This window comes from Lactuca virosa, chromosome 5 (assembly GCF_052849685.1).
Source record: "Lactuca virosa cultivar CGN04683 chromosome 5, Lactuca_virosa_CGN04683_v6, whole genome shotgun sequence".
Lineage (NCBI taxonomy): Eukaryota > Viridiplantae > Streptophyta > Magnoliopsida > Asterales > Asteraceae > Lactuca > Lactuca virosa.
The window spans coordinates 196,250,602-196,263,520 of record NC_136430.1 but is presented as its reverse complement, the minus strand read 5'-3'; positions in this window follow the sequence as shown (position 1 = coordinate 196,263,520).

Here is a 12,919-nt window from a genome sequence, read left to right as displayed (position 1 = left end):
ATGCTGCTTCGGTGATCCTCCGGCTATAAATCCATAAAACACTTAATCAGACACTGATAACTACTCTTAGGGTAAAATGACTATTTTACCCCTGACCAAGTCAAAGTCAAAGTCAACCTCCAGTTGACCTGACTCGTCGAGTTGGGCCGCCAACTCGTCGAGTCCCTATCCTTTCATCTGGCCTTCCTCAAGCTCCTACTCGTCGAGTTTAGCAACGACTCGACGAGTTCTCCTTCTAAAACATCCTCGAATGAACCTTCATCCGACTCGCCGAGTTGTATGAACAACTCGTCGAGTTCATCCCCATCCTATGAACACGTCTGCCCTTGACTCGCCGAGTTATATGAACAACTCGTCGAGTTCATCTTCGAATGTTGGGAGATTGCCTTGGACTCGCCGAGTCTGTTCATACACTCGTCGAGTCCGATGATCCCCAGGACTATGGCTAAGTTCAATGTGTTGGGTCATTCCCTCGGACCCCTCTAAGACCACTCTAACACTCACTGGGTTCCTTCGAACCATAACAGAAAAGGGAAGTCAAGCCATGGACTCGCTGAGTCCCAAGAACGACTCGCCGAGTCGAGAATGACCAAGTCTTATTTCTCGATTTCTGACGTACAACACTTGACCAAAAGATAGATCTAGGCTTCTAGGATCGATCTAGCACGTAAAGGTACAAACTTTACGTGCATGCATGGGACAATGAGCTCAAATGGCCCTAAATGAGACTCTTATGGTGCATGGGGCTCTCTAAGGCTCCAAAATCAGTCCTTTTCTGCCTTGTAACCCCTCAAAGGCCTTGGAACTGAAGTCTTAGCCCCTAACCATGCTTGCACTCATGGTTGGTCACCAACAATGGCTCCTAAAAGCCCTAAATCACCCCAAAAAGGGATCTAAGACATGAAAGAGCAAGGTATCAGCTTTATACCTCTAAAGAACTGCAGAGGGTGCACAAACTCGAACTCCTCTGGCCTCCTCTTGATTCCTCAAGCCTTTCTCTTCCTTCTTATGTTCCAAAATCACCAAAAACCACCACAAAGGCCTTAGATCTTTACACAAACGATTAAGGTTTGGTATGGAGAGTTCTGAGAGCAATAGGGACGAAGGGAGGCTAAATGAGATGTTTAAATAGGGTGCAATCCCTTAAATTAGGGTTTTTGTCCAGTCAGGGCCTACTCGTAGAGTCTGTATGCCGACTCGTCGAGTAGGTCATTAAACTCCCGGGTCCAAGTCGCTCCTACTCGTCGAGTTGGCCATCAACTCGCCGAGTTCTAGGCAAAAAAATGAATAATACTTGAATGAAATTCATACCAGGAACCGGGTGCTACAAATCTCCCCCACTTATCTTAGACTTCGTCCTCGAAGTCTGCTGCTCGGTCCTAAAAAAGCTCTGGATAATGCTCCATCATCTCGTCCACCGGCTCGCACGTCTACTCCGATCCCTTCCGGTGCTGCCATTGCACCTTCACCAACTCGACCTTCTTGTTCAGACCGAGACGCGTTTTCTTCAATACCTGCGATCGCAGGTTGTGTACATGCGATCGCATGCGCTTCATTTTTGCTGTTGGACGTATAAATAGTCCCTGATAGCATTCCTGTAACCTAAGTTGGCGATTCCAAAGGTACCAGACGACGAAAATACCATTTTGGAGGCGTTTCTTCTCCGATTTCAACGATTTCTGAAGATCTGAAGACTGTGGATCATCTCCTTCAAGTAGATTAGTAAGATTAGTTGTTTGATGTCTCTTTTCATCTGTTTTCATCAGATTTGGCAATGTCTGGCTAAACCCTAGTTTTCAGTTCTGCATAAGACAAGTACTTTTCATGTGATTGATCATTAGATCTGGTTTTTGATTTGTGTTTCTATCTAGATTCTTCAGTTTTGAGCTTAATGAATGTTTGATTTGAATTCTTGTTAGTTTGATCACCTAGCTAGGGTTTTATCATTCTAGTTAATCAATTAATAGAATCCATAACTGTTCTAATAAATTGGTAAAAGTAACAAGTATTAGATTGGTTTCGTTTTGGAATTCTTAATAATTTCTGTCTTGACTAGATTGTGCCTGATGCAAAAAGGCATTGACCATTAGGCTGTGTCCCTGAGGATTCGACCCTGCTTCCCTGTGCTATATTTTTAGTGCAACTAGCAGTGATAATTTATTTGCTTAATACGCGCGCGACAACGTGTTAACACGAGTATACGACTCAGACGCTTGAGGATATGCTCCGGGCATGCGTATTAGAATTTGGAGGGAGTTGGGATACCTATCTTCTACTGACCGAGTTCTCCTACAATAACAATTATCATGTTAGTATTGACTGCCCACCTTTTGAGATGTTGTATGGGAGGAGGTGCAGGACCCCAGGTTTGCTGGGGCGAGGTCGGGTATTGGGTCATGGGGAGTACTGAGGTGGTACTCAAGACTACTAAGCTGACTCAGCAGGTGCGCAACATGTTGCGAGTCATGCAAATCCGTCAGAAGAGTTATGCAGACCGATGACATTCAGACCTCAAGTTTCAGGTGGGGGACTTGGTGCTTCTGATGGTGTCACCTTGGAAAGGTGTCATCCGATTTCGAAATCGGGGCAAGTTGGGCCCCCGATTTATTGGTCCCTTCAGGATTTCCTCCTGAGTGGGCAAGGTTGCATATCAACTGGATTTTCCTGATGAGCTCAGTCAAATCCACAACATCTTCCATGTTTCTCAACTTCGGAAGTGTGTGGCTGATGATTACGTGATTGTCCCTGTGGATGATATTCAGGTTGATGATCGCATGAATTATGTTGAGAGACTAGTGGCGATCTTGGATAGGAAGACGAAGGCCTTGCACAACAAGGTGGTGTCTTTGGTGAAGGTCCAATGGCAACATCAGAAGGGTTCCGAATGGACTTGGGATCCGAGGCAGAGATGCGAGAGCACTACCCTGGTTTATTCACGACAACAGACTTCGAGGACGAAGTCTAGTTTAAGTGGGGGAGATTTGTAACATCTTGATATCTAGGTATTTACATTTATGACCTTGTTATGTAAAATTGATTGCAAATTGGCCCCTTCTAGCATTTTAGAGGAGAGAAGCGTTTTATCACGTACGCTAGGTGTACTTATCGTACGTTGGGCGTATGTGTCCGGGAAAATTTTTTATCACTATTTTTGGGTTGTGACAGTGCATTAGTATAAGAAGGGTAGTATATAAAGAAGAGTTAGGAAGGTAAATAAGCGATTTGGTTTGCTTCTTCTTCTCCTATTTTTCTCTCATATTTCCAAGAGCAATATATCTCTCCCCTCTCATCTTTGTCTTGGAATTTGGTGTAAGACTTAAGGCTTTATATGTTGCTTCTTTTTAATGTTCATTTGGTATGAGCTCTTAAAGCTTAAGAACAACATACATACAAGTGAAGACTAGAATTTATGGTGGTTTACTCTTGCTTGGTGGATACATTATATAGAGCTTCTCTTTTGGAGCTTAATGCATCACTTCATCAACTTCCATCTCTTGTGATAATCAAAGTCTTCAAAGATTTTAGCACTTTACTTTCTATGGTTGCTTTAATCTTTCCATGCTTTTCAAAATGATATTTGATGGATAAAATGGTTTTAGTTTGTTCAAATTTAAAATTGCGTTCATTTCTAATCTCGCAGTTTAACTATATAATTAGACTATTTTTGAATAAAACATGTCACACCCTGCCCAACTGGCGGCGGAAACGCCAGGCAGTGCAACATGGGGTTAATTGGATCTCGGCAATCAGATATATTGAACATTACACACAAGTATATTACAAACGATACTTTTATTTATTTTAAAGTAGGGATTACATTGTTTTAGTGGGCCAATCATAAATCTTAAACGAAATTAAACATAGAACAAACAAAAACAACTTCCAACATTCTTCCATGACGAATCCCTCTTCAGACTGCCCATTCTCTACACTCATCTCCCTGAGAATACATGTATTTTGAAAACATCAATAGGATGTTTGTGAGTTCATGGGTTTCTTTATTTATTTATGCTTTATATGATCTATTAGATTTAAAAATCCTTTTATTTTTGGATTAATCTCTTTTGAGTTATCTTATTTTGTTATTTGAGAATCCTGACCTCCTAAGTATTTTAGTGTATTTTATTTATCCTAGATCTATCTTATCTTATCATATCTTAACATTTTAACTACTTGAAGGCGTCCATCTTGGTATTCGCTTATGATAGTTTTATTTTATTTACTTCTTTTTTATAGTTTATTCTAGTATATTTCATTCATATTTTAGTTAATTTCCATGCATATTTTCGTTTTTGTTATTTTATGACTATTTCGGGTACTTTTTAGGTTTGTGAGCATAATTGCAGGTTTTTTGGAGACTAGCGGAGCAGGATCTTTGGGAGGCAATTGGACATGGAGGACAATGAAGATTTTTGGGCTTAAAAACTAGAGGAGGTGATGCATAGAGTGGGCTATAGATGGATGGAGCATTGAAGAAGATTGTCTCTTAGTTAAACGAAGATGGAAGAATTTTCGAGCGTGTGAAGATTAATGATCGGGCGATTACACGAGCTTTGGAGGATTTGGGAAAGACAAATTGGGCTCAAATTGAAGAGAACTTGAAGAAAAATGTGTTAGAAGCTGATCGGACTCAAACTGGGCCAGTGGACTAAGCTGTGGAGGCCCAATACTCAAAGAAGTCCCATTCTTCGTCAGTTCACGCGGCCCGTGTGGAATTCTTATGCGGCCCGCGTGAGTTCCTGTAGGGGCAAAATCGTGATTTTACTTTGGCTTCTATTTGAGGAAGTTTGGTGGGATTCTTTTGGAGAATTGCACATCCGAAATTGGGAGCATTCTTTGGAGATTTATGAGCATCTTGAAGTCCAAGAACATCTCAAGAACTTCATCTTTTTGCTCTTGAATCGTGTTAAATATTTGGTACAATATTTTCTTACTTTATTTTCTTGAGTTTAGCCATGCTAGGCTAAACTAAACTTGGTTGACTTTGGTGAAATCCTTTGAATCTTTGTTGAATGTTGAAGACTCCATGAACTTGTTCTTGAATCCTTATGAGAATGTTTTATGTTTTAACATCTTATTACTACTTGTATGTTTTTATTCATGAGTTTAAATGTCCTTGTGGTGATTAGTTCGCTAATTTCTTGATTAAGTAAAGGATCCTCAAATTAGCAAGCAACAACTGATTGTTGTGTTAGTTTTACTTCACACAATCATAAAAACATTTTCTCCAATATGGTAGTGAGAGCATTTGACTCCTCTTGGATTTGGTGACTTTTTGGTTCTTAATGCTAGTTGACTTTCACTAATTACATGCTTAATGGAAATTGTGACTTTGACTAAGGAAATTGTTATGAGCTTCTCTAACCATTTTAACAACAAAGAAAAGTCTAGGTAATCTCAAGCTTCTTGGATTACTATAGCCAAATTGAGGATTTAAAACAAGTATTGCACCATTGGATTCTAATGATATGTTCATCAAAAGTCAAAGTGAGGAAACCTTAAATCAACCATCCTTCCCTTATTGATCTTACATCAAGTTCTTATTTTTATTGAATTGTCCATTTAAATCTTAGTTTAATTCTAGTTTTATTACAAGTATTTTAAAAGACCAAAACCCCCCATTTTTATTTTTATTGTTATTTTACAAGTATTTTTACAAAGAGATTTTCGTTGAGTAACAAATTGAACCAATCTCCGTGGATTCGACCCCTTTACCACTATACACTATTTTAGTGTAAAAGATTTAGGGTTATTAATTTTGTTGGTCTCGACAACCACCAAATTTTGGCGCCGTTGCCGGGGATTGGTTTTGATTTAATCAGTTTGTTTCTCTATTCCTAAATCTCATTGTGCAGGTACTCTAATTTAAAACCCCAAAATAAAATAAAAAAGTATGGTTCGGAAATGAACACTCTTTGCATTGAAGACCAACTTTCCGAGATAGCTCAGTTAGTTATGATGATCGGAAGTGACAAAAGTGTGCAACCCATAACTCTTCCTTGCAATAATTGCGCCCAAAATGGACATCATTCCGATATGTGTCCGTATTTACAAGGAGAATGGGAAGAAGTTCAAGAAAGGGGAAGCTACTATTGGTCAAATCAATGGAGTTATGATCAACCTCAACATGATCAATAGTGGGACAACAACCAAGCTTGGGGATACAACCAATACCAAATCCCATACCAAGCTTGGGGATATAACCAATACCAACCAACTCCACAGTTCCAACATCCATATCCTCCATCTCCTCAACAACCTAAAACACCAAACATGTCTTTAGAGGACATTGTGAAAAACATTGCCACTTCTACCCAAAATTTCCAGGAAACAACCCAAGCTAGCCTCAAAATCTTAGAGAAAAAAATAACATAACTTGCTCAATCAATAAGTATAATGGAAGCTCAAAACAAACTACCATCTGAAAAGAGCCCATAGCATAGCACATGTATCATTCCTTTGAAAGATGAGAAAAGTTTTGATGGCCCAAGAGTGTTATATGGAGAATAGGATGAAAGAGTAAAAGTGGAAGAGGCAGTCAAGGAGGAAGAAGAAATTGAGAAAGATGCTAATGAAACCATAGAGGAAGTGTTAGGTGTTAACGAAATAGAGGTTGAGCCACCCACTACCATTGAGAAACTAACTCCAATAGTCGCAAACCCACAAGAGCCGGAAACGATAAATCTGCCAAACCCTTCAAAGGATACGTATCCCGAGAAGAAAGACGCCCAACCGATCACCAACTCGACCACCATGTCAAAGACGAAAGAGTTGGTCACCTTACTAAACAAGTACAAGAAAGAATATGGTTGGATGATTGTTATTATACAAAGGTCTAAGTCCGGTATGGTTCTCCCGTAAAAAGAAAGTCAAATACAAGAAAAGAGTCCTAATGGAGGTGTGGAAATTAAAAAATGCTGACACGGGGCAAGTTTCCAAGGTTAATGGACATCGGTTGAAGCCTTTCTATGGAGGTTTTGATGCAAATGTCCAATTCATCGTTCGTTTGGACACCCCAAAATATTAAGAAAGAGTTGGTAAGACGTCTCACCGAAGACGTTAAAGAATGACATTTTTGGGAAGCATTGTGCTTTCGTCTTTTATAAACCGAATAAAATGATTTTGAAAATGTTTTTTTGTAGAAAGTGTTCATTTTTGAAAAATTTCAAGCTTTATTCTCACCTTTGGTCCAAACTTTTGTTGTGTTTTTGAAACCGGGACTTTACGAGAATTATTTTGGCCAAAAAATTAAGTTTTTTGAAAAATTTCAAATTTTTGAAGTGCAGGAAGTTGTGCGGCCCGCGTGAGGATCTTATGCGACCCGCGTAAGGTCCTGTGCGGCTTATGTGTGGCCCATTCCTTGCCCGTTTAGAAGAATTACCTCTAACCCTGTTCAGCAATGTGGCCAGCGTGTGGGTTCCATGTGGTTTGTGTGGCTAGTTTCAACACTTAGTATTTTTTGAGCTTCAGCTCACGCGGCCTTTACGTGGCCATTGTGCGGCCCGCGTGGTTCGACCCAAAATTCTTTTGAACCTTCTATAGACTTGAGAGAAAAGAAAGAATGTTACACGCGGCCTCTATGCGGCCCGCGCCCTACCCGCACGTAACATGTTGACCGGTCTTTAAGTGTGTTGACTTCCGTTGACCAACGTTGACCAATGTTGACTTATGTTGACATGAGGATTAAATGCAACCTTTCTTCTTCCCTACCCCCATCGACTTCTTCTTCTTCTTCTTCCCTACATCTTATGTTCCCTCTCAAGAACACCCACCTCCACTGAAGCCCCACAAAAAAACTCGATTTCCCGAAGATCTACCGGTCGGAATCCCGCGAGACCACCGCCACATACATTTTCTGCCGCCCGATCCTCCAATCTAGGTCATTTCTGCCCTTACCTTAAGCATTGAGGACAATGCTTGTTCTTAAGCTTGGGGTGGGGTATTTCCTTTTCCTTTTACTTTTTCATGCATTTTTTTAGTTAGGTTGCATATCATATTAGTTTAAGCTAATTTGCATTCATTTTTTTATTTTATAAAATTCCAAAAAGATTTTATTTTCTTCTTTTCCACTTTTTATTTTTGCATAACATTTAGCTAAGGATATTAGCATGCATCCATTTTTGTTGTTTGTTTATTCTCACCCCCTTGGATGCCATGTAACAGGTTCATAGTTACTGTATCATTATTGGTCCAAGATCTTGTTGTTATCTCACACATCGAACCGGGACCATTAGGCCGAAGTTTGAGACTTCATAGTTGGGATCAACTGCTAGAGCTTAAAGGGGTAAGTGATCATGTCCAGGTAGTTTTCATAAAGAATTATGCATGCAATACTAACAGCTGTAGGATATACTATAGCAATGGATGTTTTTAGCCTGCGGTCCATACCACCGAGAGGATCACACTTGATCATGTTTTAATCGTTAGGATGAAGCACTGGTGCTTGTCCTCGAGTAGAATCCATATATGGTCTCTTTACATCACCATATTTTTTGCGATTTCCTTAGGATTTTAGAGAGTCTTTTAGCCCACATTTAGGCATTTTCATTATATTTGGAAAATCACAAGTTTGAAAAGGAGCCAACGTCTCTATGCTCCACACATTCAGATAATTATTATTACCTTTCGGTTCCACTTACATACTTTTGGGAACCAAATTTCGAGTAAAAAAGTTTTCTTGAAAAAAAAAACAAAAAAAAAAATTCGATATGTTAGTGCATTACCTTCAAGTATTTCCTTAAAAAAACTTTCAAATCAGAAAAGAGAAGCTGAAGCAAGCAATTCCAAGCTGCGATTATCTTAGATAGGTGACCGGTTCAATTATTGAACAAAATTTTCTTACATTTTGGTCACCTAACGTTTGATATTCATTTATATAGGTATGTTTTATTGTGTATAGATCGAGTTGTTTTTTCGCAAATTGGTGATGTTAGGGAGTCTGTCGATTCAGATACTACGGGAGGTTCGGACCAACACTAAGTGATCTGATTCCTACAACGGTGCTAGAGCGATGAAACCCAATCACACATGAGAGTGGCTGACAGACGTGAGATCACACATATTTCATGATAAGAGTGTACACTTAAAGAAGAGCTCCACACGAGTCCATCCATCTGCTTTTTCCCTACTACAAATGTTCATCATTGTATGCATATTCCATTGGGGCTGCGACTGATCATCCCTCCTTACTCACCTAGAGGAGTTGTCATGGTTATGGTTTATGGTTCTCTTGTCATCGGATGAAAAAATCATGAGATAATAGCACGATCAATTCTGAACATGTTGAACTGTTATCAGGTTCTATGGTTCTATCCATTATTATTATTTTTCCTAGGATAGTTCATCCCAAGTTCATTTTAGTATTGTCTTACTTAAGAACAAGTAAGGTTTAAGCTTGGGGTGATTTGATAGTTTTATTTTATTTACTTCTTTTTATAGTTTGTTCTAGTATATTTCATTCATATTTTAGTTAATTTCCATGCATATTTTCTTTTTTGTTATTTTATGACTATTTTGGGTACTCTCTAGTTTCGTGAGCATAATTGCAGGTTTTTTTGGAGACTAGCGGAGCGGGATCTTTAGGAGGCGATTGGACATGGAGGACAATAAAGATTTTTGGGCTTAATAACTAGAGGAGGTGATGCATAGAATGGGCTATATATAGATGGAGCATTGAAGAAGATGGTCTCTTAGTTAAACAGAGATGGAAGAATTTTCGAGCATGCGAAGATTAATGATCGGGCGATTACGCGAGCTTTGGACGATTTGGGAAAGACAAATTGGGCTCAAATTGAAGAGAACTTGAAGAAAAATGGGTTAGAAGCTGATCATACTCAAATTGGGCCAGTGGACTAAGCTGTGGAGGCCCAATACTCAAAGAATTCCCATTCTCCATTAGTTCACGCGACCCGCGTGGAATTCTTACGTGGCCCGCGTGAGTTCCTGCAGGGGGCAAAATCGTGATTTTACTTTTGGCTTCTATTTGAGGAAGTTTGGTGGGATTCTTTTGGAGACTTGCACATCCGAACTTGGGAGCATTCTCTGGAGATTTTGGAGCATTTTGAAGGCCTAGAACATCTCAAGAACTTCATATTTTTGCTCTTGAATCTTGTTAAATTTTTGGTACAATCTTTTTGCTCCAGGGCATCCTTGTTGCACTATAAAAAGGAACCCCACACCTAGTATTTTCGGCCACTCATCCCTTTGAAGAGATAGCCAAAATTCTAAGGTCCACTCTCCTCTCTCCATATTCATCCTCTTGCTAGTGTTGGGTGTGAACCATTAGAGGCACGACATTTGTGGTGCTTGCTCTCAAGGCTTCAACAACACAAGGATCTTTGTTATTCGTCAATAATAATCAAGGTATGTTTCTCTTAACCTTAATTAGTAATTTTCGAAAAATATAATAGGGATATTAGGGTTTGTTAATTGTTGTTCAAAGTTGTATGTTCAATTAGAGAAAACATAGATCTATTAGGGTTGCATGCACACTTAAGGGTTTAAGTTTATTGTTTTGCATAAAACCCATCAGTGGTATCAGAGCATAGGGTTTGTTTCCTGTTGAATTATTATAATTTTTGAAATTGAATAAGGAGAACCAAAACAGAATCGTCATTATGTTCCGCCACTACGTCGTGGTGACTTCTACCACGACGTGGTGACCTGCGATTTTGTCCGACCACGACATGGTGGACAGTCAGATCCACAAAAATCGGATTGTTTTACTTATCTCATGAATTGATTAGAATAATTACCTTAAACAATGTTTTAAATAAGTAAAACTGAATGGTTATCTAAGGAATTGGATATCCTTATCTTAAATTCATGATTGGTTTATTTTTAAATTAAAATTAATTTATTAATTTTCGAAATTTAAAATATAAACCCTACTATTTTTGCAAAAGTTTAAAATACACCCTTATAATATACGTAACATTAAAAGTTTAATATTACTATATGTATAAGACTAAGTCAGTTGAACCGCTAGTACGTCTCATTCACGAAGACGATCTATAAGGGGGTATAAGGGAATTGCCTATAAAATGCCGATTGAATGGGTGTCCACTCTCACCCACCGCTTCCTTGATTGGTGGAGGGTCGTTACCCGAACGGGTTTGATATGACAATTAATTCTCATTAATAAGTATAATGTGATTAAAAGGTAACTAAACTATTTTCATTAAAATTCCCAATCATAGTTACTTTATGAAAATGTGAATTTGTATGCTAACCCATAAAATTGCACATTGCACTTTATAAATCATTAGTGGAGCGTATGTAGTTAACCGACACACTAATAGAGACTAATAAAGAGTGGCAATGGGTGTCTCGAAATTTATCGTTGATTAATGGAGTGCGTGTGGTTAACCGACACATTAAGAGGATATGATAAATGACATCGAGAATACCAAGCTAATTTGAATGGTTATTCACATCTTGTTTGGGATTCTCGGTATCCGGTCACAAATGGAAGAGCATAATCGAGATTAAACATGCCATTAAAGAGTTTCAATGAATCTCAAAAGATCTAGGAATTTCATTAAAACCTAACTCGTTCAAATTTCATTTTTCGATGGTGAAATTGGCAAATCATCATTTACCTACCTTTATATAAATTACAATTAGATTACGACATTCCTTTTCTAAGTTGTGAATTATTTAGTTGGATCCTAGCCTGGATATTTCATTTTGGATGTTATATTAAGGATTATTTCTTATCTAATTAAACTATCTTTCTTTTATAGATGTCTACTCCAAACGATGCTTCTCGTTCCTCCTCCTCCAACAATAACAACAACTTCTCCCTGTTGAACATCTGCTCGAAGGTACAAGTGGATGGCACCAACTATAACGATTGGACGCGCAACATAAAAATGGCCCTTCATTTTGAGGACAAAGAGTATGTCCTCAAGAACCCACTAGAAGAAATAGATAAAGAGAAGGCCACACCTGAAGAGCTTGCTGAATTCAAGAAGCACTACCATGATGCAACAAAAGTTGCTTGCATCATGGTGGCCACAATGACTCCAGAATTGCAGAGACACTATGAGGATTACTGGCCGTACGGGATAAACAAGGAACTTATGGAAAAGTACCATAAGTGAGCTCGTCAAGAAAAGTACGAGGTGGTAAAGTCCCTCATAACAAGCAAGATGAAAGATGGAAAGTCTGTGAGTAGCCACATGCAGAGGATGCAACGATACGCGGATAGGTTGATCAAGCTCAATGTGAACTTTGATGAGGAATTGGATATTGATATAGTGTTTCACTCTCTACCTAGTTGTTATGATCAGTTTATTTTAACTTATTATTTGAACAACAATGAGACGACTTTATCTCAACTTTAGAACCTCCTGCAAACAGCTGAAGCAAGAATAAAGGGAAAGAGTGTTGCCTCCACTCCTGCTACTACTCCAGTTCTGGCCATAGTTCAAGGAAAAGGGAAAAATAGGAAAGGCACCCCCTAAGAAAAACTAGAAGGGAAAGTTCCAAGTTGGGTCGTCAAGTACAGGACCCAAAGGAAAATCTAGTTCTGATGCTCCCCCTGTTTCTGACCCAAAAGAGGCCACTTGTTTCTACTGCAATGACAAGGGGAATTGGAAACGAAGCTGCCTAAAGTACTTGCAAGATATCAAGGATGTCAAGGTGAAGCCAACCTCGACAGGTATTTACACTATTTTGTCTAATAACTCATCATATTCTCGTTCTTGGGTCCTTGATACATGATGTGGATTTCACATTTGTTCTAATTTGTAGGGGCTAAGAAGAAGTGAGGATGTGGAGCATGGAAAGATGAACTTAATCATGGGGAATAGGCGATCTTCACCTGTCACCAATATTGGAGTTTATGGCTTAGTGCTTAGTAGTGGGTTAAGGTTAGATTTAATAAATGGTTGCTACTCGTCAGAAATGACAAGAA